This window comes from Protopterus annectens, chromosome 4.part1 (assembly GCF_019279795.1).
Source record: "Protopterus annectens isolate FY-2018-M chromosome 4.part1, PAN1.0, whole genome shotgun sequence".
Taxonomy (NCBI): domain Eukaryota; kingdom Metazoa; phylum Chordata; order Ceratodontiformes; family Protopteridae; genus Protopterus; species Protopterus annectens.
This window is the reverse complement of record NC_056734.1, coordinates 518,450,828-518,469,892: the sequence shown is the minus strand read 5'-3', so window position 1 is coordinate 518,469,892 and position 19,065 is coordinate 518,450,828. Positions and strand designations below refer to the sequence as shown.

The window sequence follows — 19,065 nt, the reverse complement described above, 5'->3', positions numbered from 1 at the left end:
TGGGGCCTGTCTTCCTTGGGGGCTTTGTTTCAGACTTAGCTGGGAGCTCCCAGTCAGATTTACAGGGAATTTAGGCTCCTGAAGGAGAGGCCTGTGTAGAAGACGAGGGGAACAGACCCTTCAGAATAAGTGTGTTCCTCTTGTTTATGAGCTCGCACTGGTTGAAGCCCCCACAGATAGAACAGGAGGACTCTAGGTGAATAGCACCCAAGCAATAAACGCACAGGGTGTGGGCATCGGAGGGTGGTATTTTGTGCCCACACCCTATGCATTTTTTAAACCCAGTGTTAGGAGCATTGAGACATAGTAGAAGAAAGAAAGAAGACAAAGTAAAGCCTGTCCGTAAAAATGTATTTATTTGCTGGAGTGAAGAACGCGCTGAAAAACAGTAAGAAGGGGGGGGGGGTGGAGAAATATCAAACTAGTTATTCACAGTAACCTAAATAAACAATCTCAGGAGGAGCTCATCTGGAAGTTGCTATTTGCGAAGACTGCAAATGAGATCGGAGGCAGTAATGGTGGAGTGGGGAATTGTGGGTGGAGGAGGAGCTCAGCTCTTGGATCCAAGCTATGTAATGAGGCAGAGTTGGATCTGAGCTCGGATCTGAACCCATGGGTTGAAGATCAGATGAAAGCAACATCAGATCAAAAAATTTCTAGCTTGTCCAAAAATATTTTACAAAAAAAATTTGAGCTGTCAAAAGTCTTAAATTTGAAGGCTGAAGAACTTCAAACTGTATTCCATATTCAGACTTACTAGGGTTGATCTTACATGGATCTCGTAGTTTTCACGAATAATTAACTTGCATAACTTCAGACATCATTTTAACTAATATTCTAGACCTACCAGAAATAATGACCTACTGGATTGCTATAATTGAAATTACAAGTGTAAATGAAGCAGTTCCTTCTGTGTCTGTGCAAGAAGGAGATGGAATACATTTCCTGCACATATAAAAGCTTTTTATAGCATCAGAACATTGTTTAGTGAGCGGTTTGCTGACAAGGTCTGTTGGACTGTAGTGACTTTTAAATTGTCTTCTGACAACTTCTTCTAAGGTCTTTAGCCATAATCCCTGCAATGAACATTGATCACATCGCAGCAGGGAAAAAGACAAGCTCTCTTACCTCATTGTCATCCAGTTTTGGCAAAACTCTCCTGGTGTAATTCAGTAGCAATATAAGTTGAAGGATTAAACACTCCATTACAGGTTCATAGGTTGGTACTAGGCTATCGGCCCTAGGGCCTATACAAGCCTAGCCATAACAATTCCCTGGCTATTTCTTCCCACACTATTTACTTCCTGGACCCCTGTCTAGCAGGGCGACTGACGTGATCCCCGGGGTGAATTTCCTTTCTCCCATCTAATCAAGGTTCCTTTTGAAGAGGGTCAAAGAGGTGCTCTGCTCGAGTCTGGGGAGTCTCTGGGCCAGGAACCTAACCCACCAGCAGGTTTTGTTTATTGTGATGACAAGGTTGAGATACCTGGAGCGTCTGGCTCTGAGGGATTGGGATTTCTTTAAGTGTAGCATGTCCAACAGCTCTGGGTTTGACATGGCCTTGTATGTTAAGCAGAGATCGCCTCCGAGTAGACGATATAGCTGGTGTTTTTTAAGGTGGTCAGCATAGGGCATCTGCTTTAGGCCTGTGATTCTTTTAGTGAGGTATTTCTGCGGCCTTTCCAGTTGTTGCAGGTGTCTTGAGAGGTACATACCAAATGGGGCACTGTATTCTATAATGGGTCTAATGAGGGATGAGTACAGTGGGACAATGACCTCCTTTTTTCTGGATGAAAAGCCCTTAGTGATGAGGTGTGCCACATAGGATTTCCTGACTGTTGTGGCGATGTGGTTATCGAAGGTGAGACCACTGTCTACCTGTGTCCCTAAGTCTCTTATCACACTTTCGGTGTTTAGTGTACTGCCACCAATGTGGTAATTCACGGGTGCATGTTTTTTCCCCAAAGGGGATAACTATACATTTCTTGGCACTGAGCTTGAGCCCATCTTGCTGGCACCAAGCATCTGTTTTTGTAAGGCCCTTTTGTACAGTATCCACATCATTTGGAGATTCAATAATGGCTCCCAGTTTGCAGTCACCTGCGAACTTTGTTAGCCAGAGTCCCTTAGTATTGGCCTGTACTTCACAGAAGCAGATGCCAACCAAGAGTGGTCCCGGGACTGAACCCTGAAGTACTCCTCTTGTCACTTGTCTGGAGCTGGATTTGGAGTCAGCTATTTTACAGTGTGGGTTCTGTCAGTAAGCCAGTTGGCAACCCATCAAGTGACACTGGATTAATGCCCAGCTTAGTAAGTTTATCTAGGATTCCAGAGTGGGGGATGGTGTCAAAGGCCTTGGCAAGGTCCAGATAGGCTGTGTGGACTGCCTTACCCTCGTCCACAGTTCTGGAGACTGATTCGAAGAAGTCAGGTTCAGGAGACAAGATCGGCCCTTCAAAACCCAAACTGGGTGGGGTCCAGTGTTTGAAGGTTGCCAATGTCTTTGTTTATAAGTTCCATGATAATACGTTCCATGGCCTTGCAGATCAGGCTAGTCAGATGATGGGGCAGTAGTTCCTGGGATCAAAGGTGGATTCCCCCTTGTGGAGTGGGATAACTATAGCTGTGTACCACTCGGTGGGCACGAAGCCTGAGGTGAGGCTATGATTAAACATGGCACTCAGATGAGGTGCCAGTTCATTTTGTAGTACACAGCCCGGGATGTCATCTGGTCCCATGGATGCTGTATTCTTAGCTTTGGTGACTACGTGTTTTTACCTGTGTGGCTGTTATTACTGGAATTTGGCAATCTTCCGGTACTGAGATGGGCCACTTAGGGGGTGAGAGGGGGGTAAAGTTGGCACTGAATCGATCTGCCAGGATACTGGCAATATCCTTGGGATCAGTATATTTAATGCCATTCTGTTGTAGCTCAGAGCAGATCTGAGCACTGCCATTTAGATTCTTGACATAGTTATAGAATGCCTTGTGGTTGTCTTTGGAATCTTTGGCAATTTTATTTTCGTAACTAGCTTTGGAGGATTTTATGAGGGATCTCAGCTTCTTACTGAGGCTGGTAAGAGAATTTTTTGCATCCTGGGATTTTCCTCCTTTCTGCAACAGTTTCATCCTTTTGTTTAAAGTTTGTTTATGGCAGGGGACCACCAGATTGGCTTCATTTTTTTGGAGGAGAGCATCTTGGTTCCATTTGGGATGGCACGATTCATGCATGAGTGGATGTGCTCATACAGTGCCTCAGTGTAGGACTCAGCAGTTGAACTTTCATTTTCTGTCTGCATCCTTCACTTTCACTGTGATCTTCCAAAACAAGTTTTTTTTTTTTTAAATAAATTAAAAAAAAAATACAACATAGATGGATTGCACTCCAACAAATTGCAGGAATCCCTGTATACATTTTCTAGCGTGTCCTAACCATCTCCAGACATAGAGAATAGGTGATGGAAGGCTGAGATAAAAGTACATGTGCAAAGAGAGTCAAATCTAGCACAAATTAAGTTTCACTTCTTGTGAAACAAGAGTAAACTACTGAGGATAACTGGACCAAGGAGAATTTCAAAGAGACAAATCATTACATCCTGACACTATGCAGAATATTATGTCAAATGAAGGTATCCAGTATTGACTCTTGTTAATAAAACCCCAAAATAATGCCCTTTCTTTGATAAAAAGGAAACCTATTCATCTGGAACCATATATAAAACTGCAACACAACCAGGTATACATAGAGGTACGAAAAGAGGGTGGGAAGCTTATAAACAAGGTGATACCGACTCTATAGATAGTAGCCAATGAAAAGTAATACAAATTAAAATCTACCTGCAGACTGATGAAGGTGGCATTACATATGCTAGCACCATGCTTAAAAGTAAATTTCACTTCTAGTGAGAAAGTACAGTTGTGTACACCTACCATAAATGTAGATGTTAGAGTGTCTTCACTGTTACAGTCATAACTGTAGGGTGCTCCTGCCGGCAGGCAGCCCGAGGTCGGCCAGAATCCCAAAGTCTGGGTCCGGCGTCGGCTGTACAGGCTAGTACCCTGACGTCAGTACGCTCTGGTACATAGCCCTCAGCCGACGCCATCTTCTTCAGCCTTTCTTGCCCTAGATGTCAGAAGTCCCCAATTTATCAAAAATGAATCCAACAAGGAAACACAAATACACCACAAAAGAGAAAAAGAGGGGATAGGAGGGAGGGAAACACCGACTGCAACAGTGAAGACACTCGAACATCTACATTTATGGTAGGTGTACACAACTGTACTATGTTCTTAGTGTTTCACTGTTGCAGTCATAACTGTAAGGTGGAATCCCAAAGCAGTGAAAAGGGGGAGGAGGCTTAGACGGAAGAAGGGGCAGCAAGAAGACCCTGCAAAACAGCAGAGGCAAAGCCTGCCCTGGTCTTAGAATACAGAGGGAGATTGTAGTGCTTGGAAAAAGTATGCACAGAACTCCAAGTAGCAGCTTCCAAGATAGCCTTGGTAGGAACTCCTCTGAGAAAAGCTGTAGAAGTGGCAGCTGCTCTAGTAGAATGACTTCTCACAGTACCTGGAAACTGTTTCCCATGATGAGTGTAACAAAATCTGATTCCATAAGCAATCCATTTGGAAATAGTTTGTTTTGAAATAGGTTTTCCAAGAGAACTGGAGGCAAAAGAAACAAACAATTGATTAGATTTTCTGAACTCTTTAGTCTTGTCCAGGTAAAATCGTAACTGTCTGTGCACATCCAGTGAATGCAAAATCCTTTCCCCTTTATTTTGAGGATTAGGAAAGAAAGTAGGAAGGTGAATTGTCTGATTTAAAGCCACTTTCGAAATCACCTTAGGCATGAAAGTAGGATTGGTCCTCAAGGATACTCTGTCCTGGTGGAAAATAAGGTATGGTTCCACAGCCATGAGAGCTTGCAACTCTTGAGACCCTTCTGGCAGAAGTCAATGCTAACAAAAGAACCGTCTTCCAAGATAAAAACTTAATATCTGAAGATGCAGCAGGCTCAAAAGGAGGCAAAGTAAGTTTTTCTAAAACATAATTAAGATCCCAAGCAGGAACAGGAGGGGTCCTGGGAGGCCGCAAATTCTTATCCCCTCTCAAGAATAGTCTCACCAAAGGATGAGAAAAAACAAGAGGATCAGAATTGAAATGAGCAGAAATAGCCGAAGCATGAATCTTAATGGAAGAAAAGGAAAGTCCTTTAGACAAAAGATCCGAAAGGTAAAGCAAAATAGAAGAGAGATCAGGCACCAGAGGGTCCGAGCCTCGGTCCTGCATCCAAATACAAAACCTCTTCCATTTAGAGGCATAGGATTTCCTAGTGCTAGGCCGTCTAGCTTCCAGAAGAACATCCAAAACTTGTTTGGGAAGACTAGAAGGTATCAAATTCCTTTGAAGAGCCAAGCTGCCAGGCAAAGGGTCTTGAGATTGGAATGTAGTAACTGACCCTGATGCTGGGACAGAAGAGAAGGGTTCAGAGGGAGAATCCAAGGAGGCTCCAAGAACAGGTGCTTTAAAGTTGGATACCAAAACTGTCGAGGACAATTTGGAGCAATCAAGATGAGGAACTTGGGCTCGTCCTGTTTTATCTTCAGTAATACCCGAGGTAGTAGAGGAAGAGGAGGGAAGGCATATCCCGAAAGGCTTCTCCAGCTAAAGGACAGGGCATCCACTTTCCAGGCTGTTTTGTGGAAGGACCTGGTGTAAAAGCGAGGCAGCTGATTGAGGTGGGATGCAAACAGATCTATCTGGGGACATCCCCAAACTGCAGTTATCCTGTTGAATAAGTTGGTGTCTAGCATCCATTCGTGAGGATCTGAAATGTTTCTGCTCAGGCTGTCTGCTAAGAGATTCTGTTCTCCTGGAATGAATTGAGCCTGGAGATGTAGATTCAGATTTAGAGCTGTGTCCCATAAAGCCATAGCTAGTCTGCAAAGGGGGTACGAATGAGAACCCCCCTGCTTGTTTATGTACCACATGACTGTGGTGTTGTCTGTGCGAATTAGCAGAGGTCCTGGTTGCAAAAAGTTCTTGAAGGCTAGAAGAGCATTTTGAACTGCCAACATTTCCTTCAGATTGATGTGCCAGTGAAGATGGTCCTTTGTCCAGGTTCCCTGCTGGCAATTGTCTAGAAAGTAAGTGTGCTCCCCAAGCATAATCCAAGGCGTCCGTGGTTATGATTTGAGAAGGTTGAGGTAGACGAAAAGGCTTTCCTTCGTTTAAAGCACACACCCTGGACCACCAGAGGAACTCCTTCCGGAGGCAGGGGATCAGAGGAATCAGAATGTCCAGATCGTGGTAATGCTGTGACCATACACTTTTCAGATACCATTGAAGCTTTCTTATATGAAGCCTTGCATTTGGAATCAACAGAATGCAGGAAGCCATGTAGCCCAGAGCCTGCAGGAATTTCCTTGCAGTGAGCTGAGATAGAGTTGCCAAGGTGTTGAAAATTGAAGCCAGCTGTGTTTGTTTTTCTGGAGTGAGGAAGGCCCTTTGTAAGGTTGTATTTAAGAGGGCTCCCAAGAATACCATTTGTTGAGAAGGGATCAAATCTGACTTTTTTGTGTTCACCGAGAATCCCAGTAGGAGGAGAAGACGTTGAACAAATTCCAGATGTTGAAGTAGAAGATCCTTGCTGTCTGCCTGAATAAAGGCAGTCGTCCAAATACGGGTAAATCTGAATCCCCTGAAGTCTGCAATAAGCCACTACTGGTGCCAGGCACTTGGTAAAGACTCTGGGCGCAGTAGATAAACCAAAGGGCAGTACAGAGAATTGAAAGTGTCTAGAACCTGCCTTGAATCTGAGGAATTTCCTGCGTTCCTGCCTGATGGGAATGTGTAAATAGGCTTCCTTTAAGTCCAATGTCACCATCCAGGTGTCCTGAGAGAGCATTGGAATTAGTTGCTGCAGAGTAAGCATCTTGAATTTTGGAATTTCCAAAAAGGTGTTTAACACAGAAAGGTCCAGAATAGGTCTCCATGAGCTTTGTTTTCTTGGAACCAGAAACAGTCTTGAATAAAAACCTTTTCCCATCTCAGAGTGGAACAGGCTCTATGGCTCTCATGGCCAGAAGAGCATCCACTTGATTTAAGGCCTCTGACCATTGATGTTTTGGCAGATCTGGCCAACCGTAAGCCCTTGGCAGAGTATGAAAGTGGAATTTGTAGCCTTTTAAAATCACGTCCAATACCCATCTGTCTTGGGTAATAGGAGTCCAATTTCTGTAGAAAAGAGACAGTTTTCCTCAGAGAGGGGCATCCAGGTGAAGGGGTCCTGTAACCCAACCGAGAGAGTCATTGAGTTTGCTTTCTTTGAGATTGGGATCTGTCTTCTCCCCTTCTAGGTGAAGAAGCAGTCCATTGTCTAGATCTGTAAGAGGCCTGAGCTTGACCACGACCTCTGGAGTGTCTATATCTTCCCCTTTGAGGCCTGTCAGACGTGGGAAAGGACCAATTTTTGGAGGGCCAATTCCTGGAAAATCTAGGAGGCTGAACTTGCAAGAAATCTTTTACAGTTTGCATAGATTTTGCCTTTTCTTCCATCTTTTTAATAACCTCCTCAGCCTTAGAACCAAAAAGAACATCATGTTGAACAGGGGCATCTAATAACTTAGCCTTAACATGTTCAGGTAAACTTTGTTCACGAAGCCAGGCATGTCTCCTGATAACAGTACCAGAGGCTGCAGCCCTGCAAGAAGCATCCAAAGCATCAAAACCACAATGCAAACTATGTTTGTTCACCTGTTCAGTTGCATGCAATACATCCAGAAGTTCCTTATCCTCTGCACATGCAGGAAGGGAAGCAAGCTTTTGCTTTAAAACAGACAAAAGAAATTGCTGATACTTAAACATATGAAACTGGCAATTTAAAGCCCTTACAGACAGGGTAGCAGAAGTATATACCTTTTTTCCCCACCTGTCTAAAGCACGAGAATCCTTCTCAGAGGGAATAGGATTTTTAGAAGTAGCAACCTTAGCAGCCTTAGAGCCCTGAGAAATAGTTTCAGGATCTGCAGAAGGGTTCTTAAATAAGAATAAATGAGAGTCAGGAACCCTGTAAAATCTATCAGGCTTAGAAGGAGCAGGAGGCATGGAATCAGGATTCAAATTAGCCTCAGAAAAAGCATCATCCACAATGTCAAGAACAGGAGGGATAGCTAAAGGCCTGTGCTGAGGAAGAAGAAGGAATTCTCTAAGCCTCTTCTTGGAAGCAGAATACTCCTGACCTTCCCAATGAAAATGTTCCCTCATCTCATGCAAGGTTTCCCCAAAAGAGAAATCTTCAGGCGGAGAGGCAGAGGGCAAGGAGTCCTCAGCATCCGAATCCTCACAAGGAGGAAAAGAATATTCCTGATCAGAGGAAGAGACAGAAGATACAGAAGCCTGGTCAGAGGAATCCAGAGGAACATCCTGTCAAGGTCTTTTCTCAGGTGGGGGGTGAGAACCCTTTTCTCAGGTGGGGGGTGAGAACCCCTAATCATTGTAAGTAAATCTTCAGCCATCTTTAATAATTGCTTCTGTGTCCTGGGAGTAGATTCAGTAGAAGCTTGAGCAGGAACTTTAGACTTAACAGGAGTCTTTGCCTTTGCCTTTGAAATAGTGATGTGAGTAGGCCTGAAAACCCCCTCAGAAGCCGGTACCTGCACAGCGGTTCCGGACCCATCTGAGGGAGCGACGTCCGAAGGTCCTGCAGCAGTAAAAATAGTAGGCCTTGATGGCTCCCCATGGGAGTCCATATCGGCCATCGGTTCAGAAGTGGCGGACGACAGGGGCTGCAAAAGCACCTCACTGACGACAGCCGAACCGGACGCTGGCTCCAGCTGCAACGAGTCCTGTTTGGACCTCGGAGGCCTGTCTTTGCCTTTGCACTTCTTTTGAATTCCGGTAGTGTCCGACGACATTCTAGAATTGAAGAGTCTGCCAAAATAATTTAGAGCCCAGTCGTACCTGTGCTTGATAGTACGAGAATTGAACCTGGCACAGAACCGACAACAAGAAACGTCGTGGTCAGGGCCTAAGCAAGGTAGACAGTAAGAGTGGAAATCTTTATGAGGTATTTGTTTCCCACACGTTATACAATTATTAACTTTTTCTGACATCGGAGGAACAAGAAAAAGATTCTAGCGGGTACTTAGCTTTGAGAAGAGAAGTAAGAACTTCGGACTGACAACAACAAAATATGCTGTTCGAAAATCGCCAACCAACGACTTGCGAGCTGCTTTCCACCGCACGGCAAGAAAGACTGGAGAAGATGGCGTCGGCTGAGGGCTATGTACCAGAGTGTACTGACGTCAGGGTACTAGCCTGTACAGCCGACGCCAGACCCAGACTTTGGGATTCTGGCCGACCTCGGGCTGCCTGCCGGCAGGAGCACCCTACAGTTATGACTGCAACAGTGAAACACGAAGAACATCAGGAGAAGGAGGCTGGAAGACTTTGTATAAAGGAGGCACAAAGACAAACCAATGGCTTCAGGTAGAAACTAACATAAGTTAATGTTAGACTCTTTCCCATTTGTGTAGGGGGTAAAAGTTCTTCCTTAAACAGGTACAATACCAAAAGTCTAGTCAAGCTGACCCAATGACAAGGTGATATATAGCAGAGCTATGCAGTAGCTTCTTAGTTCAAAAACTAAACCTATTTTTGATAGAGGGTGGAAAGTATTCCCTAAGCAAGCACCATATCAAAAACAGACGCAGGCTTAAAAATGGCAAAGCAAATAATTTTTAAATTCATTTTCTGTGTTATGAGACCTAAAATCAAGAAGATTTCACCTACAGAGAAAACAGGAAAGAGGGTGGAAGGTCTCTTAAACATCTGTGCAGTAACTGAAACCAGGTTCAAGGCTCCAGAAAGCACCCCAGCACTACCGGGCTACAACTTGTACCACATTTCGGCCAGAGAACACGAGCCGAAACACAAAAGGAGAGGTGTATCCATACTCATCAAGGATACCTACACCTCCAGGTTAGTGGCGCAGCAAGATACCTCTGACATCATCCATGTGCAACTAACATCGGGCAAATCTGCAATGCAAATTGTGGCCTGCTACAGATCACCCTCCATGACCCAGGACCACCACTCCACCTTTCTGGAGACACTGGAAAACATGCAGGTCCTACACGAAACACCCCGATATTGAGCGATTTCAATTACCCTACCATTAACTGGGAAAACTACTAGAGTACAAACTCCCAGGCCCAGCGCTTCCTGAAATTCATCAACTTAAAAGCCCTGGATCAGCTGGTAAACTCCCCTACCAGAGGTGAAAACATATTGGACCTGGTCATCACAAACATGGGCGACTGGTCTCCCACACTGGAGGTCAACCCGTCACTGGTTAGATCAAACTATAAACTAATCACTCTGGATGTCCACAACCCCCAACTAAGGAAACCACAGTAAAAAGCTTTAATAAAACAAACTTCACCTTACTGAAGACAGAGGCTGCAAGTTTCACAGCCCCCAAGCTGAAGGATAACACTGCCCAAGATGCAGAAACCTTTACAAATGCACCTACAAGTATGCCTGGATCGTGCCATCCCTATCAAAACCAAGACTCACTCCTCTAAGAGAAGGAAACCAGTCTGGTGGACCCCTGCCATAAACAGGCTATACAATAGGAGGAAACTAGTTCAGAAAAAAGCAAATCACAAGAAGGAAAGACATCCCTTATCAGTATCAGTAAGAAATTAATGTCCCTCATAAAATCATCCAAGGCTAATTTCGAAAGAAAAATAGCCAAGGATTCAAAAGATAACCACAAAGCCTTCTTTAGCTATGTTAAGAATCTAAGTGGCAACTCACAGATATGCACTGAACTAGTGCAAAATAGCACAAAATATAGTGAACCTACTGATATTGCCAACATCCTAGCAGATAGATTCAGTGCAAACTTCACCCCCCTCTCACCCCCAAAAGGGCCCACAACAATACCGGAAAAGTGCAGTGTCCCAGAAATCAGACACACAGGTGAAAATAGCCCTTTCAAAAGCCAAAAACACAGCGTCAATGGGGCCAGATATTGTCCCAGGCTGCGTCTTGCACGAACTACAGAATTAACTAACCCCCCCTCCTAAACATGCTGCTCAACCTCAGCCTCTCCACAGGCTAAGTGCCCACAGAATGGCGCACAGCAACAGTTATTCCACTCCACAAAGGAGGGGCCACATCTGACCCTGGTAACTATCACCCCAGAAGCCTAACTAGCCTGGTCTGCAAGGCTATGGAGCGCATCATCATGGAACTCATTAACAAAGACATTGGGAACCTCCAAACACTTGACCAACCCAGTTTGGCTTTGTTAAGGGCAGATCATGCCTACTAAACCTGGTTGACTTCTTTGAGACCGTCACCAAGGCCCTAGAAGAGGGAAATGTTGTTCACACATCCTACCTTGACCATGCCAAGGCTTTCGATATCATTCCCCACTCTGGTATTACAGAAAAACTCACCAGCCTGAACATAAACCCCTACGTCACAAGATGGGTTGCCAACTGGCTTAAACAGAACTCACATGGTAAGAATAGCGGGCTCCAGGTACTACTCTAAACCAGTCACAAGTGGTGTCCTGCAAGGCTCGGTCCTGGGACCCCTACTGTTCGGCATATACTTCTCAGAAGTACAGGCAAACACAGGAGGACTACTACTAACCAAGTTCGCCGATGACTGCAAACTGGGAGCCATAACTGACTCTCCGGCTGACACGGTGTCAAAGTCATGGCCTCAAGATAAATGCCAAAAAATGCATAGTCATCCTGTTTGGGGAAAACGCCCACGAATTACCACATAGCCTCCTTAATACAGGAGAGGTAATAAGAGATCTGGGGACCCAGGTAGATCGTAATCTCTCCTTTGACAATCATACTGCCAAAGTAGTTAGGAAATCCTTCTATATGGCCCATCTAATTACTAACGGGTTTGCATCTAGAAATAAAGAGGTTATAGTGCCCCTCTACTCTTCACTCATCAGACCCATCATAGAGTACAATGCCCATTTGGGATGTACCTCAAGACAGTTACAACAGCTGGAGAGACCACAAAAGTACCTCACCAAGAGGATTACTGGCCTCAAACATATGTCCTATGCAGCCCAACTGAAAAAACTCCAGCTGTACTACGTCGCATATCACTTACTCAGAAGTGATCTCTGCCTGACTGACAAAAGACATGTCCAACTCAGAACTGATGGTCATGCTCCACCTAAAGAAATCCAAGTCACTGTGAGCCATGCGCTCTAGTGAGCTAAACCTCACCACAACAATAAATAGAACATGCTGGAGGGATAGATTCCAGTCACAGAGACTCCGCATGCTTTGGAACAAAATTCCAAACTACATTAGGCAGAGCCCCTCACTTAACATTCTTCAAGAGAAACCTTGACGAGTGGATGGGTAACAGAAAATACACCTCTGGGATCACTTCATTGGCTCTGCTTGACAGAGGATCAGTTAATCAATGGGGCGGCGAAAGCCGACACACTCTGGCTAGGCTTATAAATGCCCTCGGGCAGACAGCCTAGTACCTACCTATGAATCTTATAGGCTGGTACCACACCATTATATTAATTAATTAATTAATACTAACATGCAAGAACTTATGGTCAAGTGACTAATTTTGTCTAGTTTAAGGTCCAAAATATTGTTAAAGTGGAGTGGAATAACATTTAAGCTTATAGAATGTAATATCCTCAACCCAACCCTTGTGCAGGTGGGCTAGGTTGAGGTGCAAGTTAAACAAGCTTATAATTCCTCCCAAAATTCCAGCGGAATACTCAAGAAAACACTGTAGTGATAATGGAGCTGAAAAAGTTGACACTGAACAGAGTGCTCCAATCAAATAAGATGGAATGCTCAATACTGAGATGATGGCATCATTTATTCTAACCTCGAGTAAAGCTACCTCAGTGGAATTATGCTAACAGCTTGACTAGAATTTACAGTAAACTCTTGGTTAACCAATACCCATGGGGATTGATAGATGCCAGATAAAGTACAGCTTTGTACCTACCATAAATGTAGATGTTCGAGTGTAAACACTGCTGCAGTCATTATACTTGGGTTATCCTGCCGTCAGGCGGTTCCCCAGTTGGCCTGAGTTCCAAAGTCTTGGTCCGGCGTCGGTTGCTGTCGCCTTCTCCCTGACGTCAGTGCTACAGTGGTATAGAAGATGCAGCCAACTCCATTTTCTTCAGTTTTTCTTGCCCCAGATGTCAGGTGCCCCCAAATAGGTAGGCAATTCAAATTGCTAATAAAACATACATAAGGAAAGCAAACAACAACTTTCAGTTACCAGCAAATACTCCCCATAGGTAGTAAAGGGTAGAAGGCATAGGTACGTACCAGCAAGTAAGAGGGGAAGGAGGGAGGGTAACCTAGACTGCAGCAGTGTATACACTCGAACATCTACATTTATGGTAGGTACAAAACTGTACTATGTTCGTGTTACACTGCTGCAGTCATTACATTTGGGTGGAATCCCAAAGCTGAGGTAGGGAGGCTGGTTCTATAAGGCATTAGGGGTGGCTATAAGGCCCTGCAGCACAGCAGTGGTGAAGCCAGCTCTGGATTTGGAGTATAAAGACAAATGGTAATGCTTGGTGAAGGTATGCACAGAGCTCCATGTTGCTTCTAAAATCTCCTTGATAGGTACTCCTCCGAGGGTGGCAGTTGCCCTGGTGGAGTGAGATCTAATGCGGCTAGGTACAGGTTTCCCATGGTGAGTATAGCAGAAATGTATACAATGTCCTATCCATTTTGAGATAGTCTGTTTTGAAATGGCTTTTCCCTGTGTTCCTGCAGCATATGCTACTAATAATTGCTCAGTTTTTCTGAAAGCTTTGGTTTTGTCCAAGTAGAAGCGCAACTGCCTGTGAATGTCCAAAGAATGTAGTAGTCTCTCCCCTTTGTTCTGTGGCTTTGGATAAAAAGTTGACAAGTGAATAGTTTGGTTTAGAGCCACACTTGATACCACCTTTGGCATAAACATAGGGTTAGTTCTTAAAGACACCCTGTCCTGGTGGAAAATGAGGAAATTTTCCACTGCCATTAGTGCCTGTAATCCTGAAACTCTTCGTGCTGATATTATTGCCAGTAGCAGAGCAGTTTTCCAAGAGATGTATTTTAATTCTGCTGTGTTAGCTTGCTCAAAGAGAGGTAAAGTTAATTTTTCCAAAACAAAGTTGAGGTCCCAAGTTGGGGTAGGTGCTCCACAGGATGGTCTTGTTTTTAGCCCCGCTGAGGTACTGTTTGAGCAAAGGATTAGAAAAAATTGGTAGATCCGTGTTGTAATGAGCAGAAATGGCTGAAGCGTGGATCTTGATGGATGAGAAGGAGAGGCCCTTGTCCAGCATCTCAGTTAAATATTGAAGTATCTGAGGAATGTTGGGGACAAGAGGGTCAAGGCTGTGTGCCTGGTTCCAGGCACAGAATCTCTTCCATTTATCCGAGTAGGCTTTCCTGGTGCTAGGCCTTCTGGCCTACAGAAGGACATCCATAACAGCTTTGGAGAGAGGCATTGCTTGCTTGACCAAGGAATTTTCCATGCAGCTAGGTTTAAGGTCTTTAGCTGGCTGTGAATTATCTGATTGTTGTGCCGTGTCAGCATATGTGGGATTTGAGGCAAAATCCAGGGTGGTTCTTGTGCTAAGTTCTTCAAGATTGGGTACCAGTGCTGGCGGGGCCAGTCTGGTGCAATCAGAATCATCTCTGGCTCTTCTTGCCTGGCTTTTATGAGTACCTTTGGAAGGAGAGGTAAAGGAGGGAAAGCGTATACTTGCAGGTTTTTCCAGCTGAATGAGAGGGTATCCATTTTCCATGCTTGTGGATGGTAACTCCTTGTGCAGAATTTCTGTAGCTGGCAGTTCATTGAGGATGCAAACAGATCTATGTCCGGGCTCCACCATTTTTGTTTTATCATTCTGAATATTTGTGGATTCAATTCCCATTTGTGAGGATCCATGATGTTTCTGCTTAGGTCGTCTGCCAGTGTGTTTTTTCTCTCCTGGCAGGAAATTTGCTTGCAGATGAACTTTGTAGTCTAGAGCCGTGTTCCACAAGGTCATAGCTTGTCTGCAGAGGGGGTAGGAGTGTGTGCCCCCTTGCTTGTTTATGTACCACATAACTGCGGTGTTGTCTGTCTTTAGTAGTAGTTGTCCTGGATGTAGCAGGTCCTTGAAAGCTAAAAGTGCATTTTGTACAGCTAGCATCTCTTTTTGATTGATGTGAAGATGCCTTTGCTCAGTGGGCCACTCGCCCTGAATACATTTTCCTGCCATGTGTGCTCCCCAGGCGTAATCCGATGCATCTGTTGTCAGTGTTTGCCTGGCTGTGGGTTGAGTAAAAGGTTGTCCCTTGTTGAGGTGACAAGCTTGAGCCCACCATCGAAACTCCTGTTGAAGGCAAGGAATTAGTGGTATAGCTGTTTCCAAACTTTGACAGTGTTGAGACCATACACTCTTTAGGTACCATTGTAGTTTCCCCAAATGCAGTCTGGCATATGGAATTAGTAGTATGCAAGATGCCATGTAGCCCAAGGCCTGCAGAATTTTTCTTGCAGGGAGTTGGGTCTTTGTTGCCATCAATTGAAAGTATTGAGTCAAGTTGTTCTTGCTTGTCTGGTGTGAGAAGCCATCTGGGCCGTTGTGTTCAAGCTGGCACCCAGAAATATTATCTGTTGTGAGGGCACTAGTTTTGATTTCTTTTCGTTTACTGTGTACCCTAGGCAACTTAACTTTTTTACGAACGCCAGATGCTTTATAAGAATGTCCTTACTCTCTGCTTGAATCAGGCAGTCGTCCAAGTATGGATAAATTTGAATTCCTTTTTGCCTGCAAAATTCAATTACTGGTGCCAGGCACTTTGTGAAGACCCTGGGCGCAGTAGATAAGGCAAAGGGCAGTACAGAGAATTGATAGTGCATTGAACCTGCTAGAAATCTGAGGTATCTTCTGCAGTTTTGTCTGATAGGGACATGCAGGTATGCCTCCTTGAGGTCTAAAGTCACCAGCCAAGCTTTCTTGCCCAGCATGGGAAGAAGCTGCTGCAGTGTCAACATTTTGAATTTCGGAACATCCAGGTAAGTGTTTAGAGAAGAAAGATCCAGAATGGGTCTCCAGGCTTTGTCCTTTCTGGGAACCAGAAAGAGTAGAGTATAATCCTTGTCCTTGGTCCTGTGGTGGTACCTTTTGAATAGCTCTCATGTCCATGAGTGCTGTAATTTGTTTTTGAGCCTCTGGCCATTGATTTGGTGGCAGATTTGGCATTCCTTTTAACCTTGGCAGAGTGTGAAAGTGGAACCTGTAACCTTGAGATACAATGTTGAGAACTCATTTGTCTTTGGTGATGCAATGCCAATTGTGATAGTAAAGTGCCAGTTTTCCTACTAAGGGGCTGCCAAGAGACAGCTGTTTGGCAGCTGTAGTGGGAAGTCATTAAGGCTGTTTTTTATAGGGTTGTGGCCCATCTTCCCCTTCTTTCTGGCCTGGTGTACCCCACTGTCGAGGCCTTAAGGACCTTGTGCTTGACCTCTACCCCTTGGACGTCTGTATCTGTCCCTTTGAGGTCTGTCTGTGACTGGAAAGGACCAATTCTTTGTTGGTCAATTTCTGCTAAAACGAGGAGGCTGAACCTGCAAGAAATCCTTCACTGTTTGCATAGATTTTGCCGTATCCGCCATCTTCTTTAATACCTCCTCTGCCTTAACACCAAACAACACATCCCGCTGCAAATGTGCATCCAATAATTTTGCCTTAACATGATTTGGTAACGTGTTCTGGTAACGTGTTCTTTTAACCAAACATGCCTTCTAATAACAGAGCCTGTAACTGCTGCTCTACAGGAGGCCTCTAAGGAATCAAATCCACATTGCAAAGTATGTTTTCACACTTGTTCAGCTGCATGCAATAAATCCTGCATTTCTTTTAAACTTGAAGGATCCGAGTCTGGAATCATCTTTTGTTTCAACTGAGACATCAAAAATTGCTGATATTTTAGCATGTGAAACTGGCTAATTTAAGGCTCTCATTGCTAAAGTTTCTTTCCCCATCTGTCTAATGCTCTGGAATCTCTGTCAGAGGGAACTGGGTTTTTTTGCTGATGAGGCCTTAATCCCTTTGGGTCCCTGAGAAATAGTTTCAGGGTCAGCAACAGGGCTTTTATACAGAAATTTGTGAGAGTCAGGGACTCTGTAATATCTATCAGGTTTAACTGGGGCTGGAGGTAAGGAGTCAGGGTTTAAACTGGATTCAGTGTAGACATCATCCACAATATCTAACACTGGCAGAATAGCAAGGGGTCTGTGTTGAGGCAGTAAAAGGAAGTCTCTGAGGCTTTTCTTGGATTCTGAGTAATCCTGGCCTTCCCAATAGAAATGCTCCCTCATGGTATGTAAGGTCTCCCCAAAGGAGTAGTCCTCAGGTGGAGAGGCTGATGGAATTGATTCCTCAGCATCAGAGTCCTCATAAAGGGGTAAAGAATATCCTAGGTCGGAGGATGAATCTGAAGAAATGGACACCTGGTCTGAAGATTCATAGTCTGCATCCTGTCTGGGCCTTTTATCAGGAGGGGGATGGGACCCCCTGATCAGGGTGATTAGGTCTTCGGCCACTTTGAGCATTTTTTTCGAAGGCATGGAAGCCTGTCCTGGAGAATGCTGAATCTGTTTCTTTGTTTTTAAGGGGGCCTTAGACTTAACAGAGGGTTTAATGGTTAACTGGGTAGGTCTGAAAACACCCTCTGAAGCTGTGGATTGCTCAGCTACTTCTGTTTCCTCTGAAGGGTTAGTTTCGGTGGGCTGAAAAGCTAGAGCGTCCGTAGGCCCAGCCAGCTCCCTGTGGGAGTCAGAGGCGATCTGTGGTTCTGTGGAAGCGGTCAGGGGCTGTGTAGGCACCTCGCTGAAAACCGGCGACTGGCCTAGAAGAGGCCTTGTCATCAGTTTTGGGCCTTGGATGCCTGTCCTTGTCTTTGCGCTTTTTATGTATTCTGGTCATCGGAAGTTCCGATGGCATGGTGTAATTGAATTTTCTGCCAAAATAATGTTGGGAAAAATCAAACTGACGTTTAATAGTGCGCTTGTTAAACCTAGCACAAAACTGACAACCAGTGACGTCGTGGTCTGGGCCTAGGCAAGGAATACAATAGGAGTGGAAATCCTTATGAGGTATTTGCTTCCCACAAGAAATAATTACCTTTTACTGACATCGGTCTGAGGCAAGAAAAAGTTTCCCTAATGGGGTACTTAGCTTTGTAGAAGACTTCGGTTCTGGATTCGGAATGAAAATCTAAGGAGTTGGCTGACCGGCACTTGTGAACTGCTTTTGCTTCGGGCACCGCGCGGCAAGAAAGACTGAAGAAAATGGCGTCGGCTGCATCTTATATACCCCTGTCGCACTGACATCAGGGAGGAGGCAACAGCAACCGACGCCGGACCAAGACTTTGGAACTCAGGCCGACTGGGGAACCACATGATGGCAGGATAACACAAGTGTAATGACTGCAGCAGTGTAACATGATGAACATCTGCAGTTTCTGGTTGCTTGAGAGTTAATATTAAAAATAGGCCTGACTAATACTGTACCCTATACTATAGGTTTGGTTTGACTTGTTCTTAGGTTGGGGAGAGAGAGGGACTTTATTCCTATCTTTCTTTTTAAAACTCTAAAAATGTAAGGTAAATTGCTGCCGGGGGGGGGGAGAGACACACACAAAATGCAACATATGAAAATTGCACTGTATTTCTTTGATTTATTTTTCTGGTTGCATGAGTTCCAGTTCACTGACAGTTTACTGTATGATACAATGGTACTAGCATCGGAGTGCTCAACTCAGAACATAAAGAATCAAGGCTGGTGTAGAAAAAGGCCTTGAAAATGTATCTGGGCTGGTAAGGTTCGACAGTGAAACAGAGAATGAGATCACCCATCGATCTTGACTAACATCAAACTAGGGGTTGAGAAGATCAACTCTGAGCTGACCCTGGTTCAAGGACACAAGTCAAAGTCAACATGAAGATGGAAATGATGGTATCAATCTGAAAAGGCAAGTAGGAGGATTA

The 19,065-nt window shown here is 44.6% G+C and overlaps 1 protein-coding gene across 1 annotated transcript in view; it reads right to left on the bottom strand.

Moving 5' to 3' along the window:
• MTERF4 (mitochondrial transcription termination factor 4) overlaps positions 1 to 19,065 on the bottom strand; it is a 322,348-nt gene that overhangs the window by 58,763 nt on the left and 244,520 nt on the right. The gene's annotated exons all lie outside the window — the stretch shown is intronic.